The following is a 2,905-nucleotide window of genomic DNA, read 5'->3' as shown; positions in this document are numbered from 1 at the left end:
TATATATATATATATATTGGGTTGTCCGGAAAGTTCGTGCCGCAAAAGATTTAAATTTAATAAATGTATACTAAAATTTAAATCTTCTCTTTCAATTTTCTTTCAAAATCGGCACGAACTTTTCGGACAATAGGATATAATAATAAATTAGACAAATTCACAAATCCAATTATTCTTTGCAAATAGTTAATTGTTCCCGATGGAATGGTTGATCGACTTCTGGTATTACTTATGGTACGTGATAGGTTCTACTACCTTGTTATCACTTTTACAATACAGCTTTGATTTTTTAAATTTTATTCTTTAATTTGCAATATATTGGATGCATTCAGCAGAATGCATCTACTGCATAATAGTTTACTGAATTACAACATGTTGAGTATTCTGTTGAACGCTCTTGTAGTATTAGCTACTGCAGCATGCGTAAGTATAGAAGAATCTTTACGATATCTGATCTTTACGATATGTAAAAAATATTTATATATTTAAACTATTATTTATAAATATTTTTATTATTTAATTTTCTATTGACAGTAATCGATAGCAGTAATTCTTCTCGTATGTATAAAAAATGTCTATTACTATGTTTACATTCGATTCGATTTACGCTAAGTTAGATATAATGTAGAATGATGTTATAAACAATAAGAATCTTATTTTAGACCGTACATATGAGAACACAACCAATAAGAACTAGAAATTAAAATACCTATAATGATCGAAGCTGGATCTTTAAAGCGTCGTCAATGAACAGTAGTAAAGGCTATAAACACGTCGGAAGTAAGCTAGTTTTCCAGTCAGTGTTGTTTCATTGGAAGATTTTCCTTCATTTGGAAGGTTTTCAAGTCCATCGGAAGATTGAAAGAAGATTTTTGAAAATGTAAGATTTTACTAATGCCGAGTGCGAATTACAAAACACTTTAGTGAGAAATTATTCGATATATGATTCGTAGTTTATTATCGTATAAGGCAAAAGTTAATATATGATATATTTAGAAATAAAGCCAAATGGAGCATGTGTGTATCTATATACAAGTCTATAACTTTTTTATTGTGTGTCAAGACACTTATTATATTATATGTTTATGTTAAGATATTTTACTTTCAATTAAATAAAGAATATACAGGATATTTCAGAAATAAAGGAGTCGCAGAATGGATTGGGGGCGTAGAATGGATCAAAGGGAACAAAGAGATTTAATACCATTTTGAGATATTTGCTGTAGTTTTCGAATTAAAAAAGGAAACTAATGTGCAGTGAAGTCACGCCGCGCGAATTCGCCGCGAGAACAGCTCACACTCAACAGCGGCGACGGTGATGCGCAAGGAGGGGAAAGGACAGCGTTCCATCCTATAAAACCGTCAGACGATTTTATTCCTCTTAATCCATTCTACGCCCTTAATGTGACCATAGTATAAGTACATACAGTACGGATACTTCTTATGTGGTCCCCAATTTTTAGTGCGTATGCGTCGAGTTCTAACCAGGAATGTGGCTGCCTTCAGCAAGTTGAAATTGCAAGTTAGGTGAATCTCCTTCTCATAAAACATAATTAACCCTTTTGCTTACAATATTGTCGCAAGAAAATCGGGCCAAATAGAGTGAGTTTACTTATAAGGATACTTTATCATATACAAATGTAACAGTCTATATAATATAGCATCTCCGAAAAAATTTGATTTAATTTTTTAGTAAAAACTTAATTTTATTAACTCTTTGCCATACTTTTCTCTTACAAATTAAAAAAAAATTAAGTTCGTTTGTACGAACGACGTTCACGGCTTTCACTCGTCATACTCATGTTTGGTCTGATATTCTTATTGTGCGTGCATTAGTGCAAATATTATTAAATTACAATTTCATATTAAATTAGAATTTTTATACAATATGTTATTTTTTCATACATAATTATTCAATTACAATTTTCATATAGTATTTAATCAATTATTTTTAATTTACTTATTACTGTTAAATATTATTATTATAATTAATGTGAATATTATTTTTATATAATGAGGTCGTTAACATTATATTATTATATAATTCTGATTTAAAAATATACTCACTATAAACAATTTTTATGACACAAATTGTTTTTTTTTTTAAATCATTCTAGCTGCTTTGCATTCTTGCTCTAGTAGCTTTATAAAAACTCAAATTTATAAGGGCCTTTTCAACATGGCGGCGAGTTATGTGACTTGGGACCTACAACATTAAATATGCCGACGCTCAGTGTCAGGGCCTTCACTTCTCAGTCATACATGAGGACATTAAAACCAGCGCCATCCGTAGACATGGGGGCAAACTAATTTTAATGGCGTCGTATATTGTCGATCAGTGTCAATTTTCTATTTTCATTTTTTGAGTTGATTCCACAAGATCTTTATTATTGTTTCATCGAAATTGCCTTCGATATTATCGGCAAGTATGAATCACAAAAAATGTGCAAGAACAGATTGCACATCGAAGAAGATTGCGTTTCTTAAACCACGTATAGACAAAAACAAATATCTACAATGGTTATACGCAAGTGGAAATACAAGTTTATTGAGTGTATCAGAGGATAAAATTCATAACCGAACTGTATGTGAAGAGCATTTTGAAAATAAATACAAATTTTCAAAAAAATTAAGCAAGGATGCTATACCTACTTTATTGCCAGGTATATTTATATAAATTAATAAATTGTTGTAAAATTTATTAAAATTTATGTTTGAAATAAGGATGCATTGTTTTTTATTTTATTATACATGTATTATATTATATTATATTATATTATATGTATTATATTATTAGGTGTACAACTTTGCTTCCGCCGTTTTTCTATAGATGGCTTTAGCGGTAAGTGGTGGTCGAATTAAATAGATCATAGACGTCATACAATAAACTTGGGCATCTGTCAAC

Source organism: Atta colombica, unplaced genomic scaffold (assembly GCF_001594045.1).
Source record: "Atta colombica isolate Treedump-2 unplaced genomic scaffold, Acol1.0 scaffold101, whole genome shotgun sequence".
NCBI classification, from domain to species: Eukaryota; Metazoa; Arthropoda; class Insecta; order Hymenoptera; family Formicidae; genus Atta; species Atta colombica.
Note: the sequence above shows the minus strand (reverse complement) of the source record.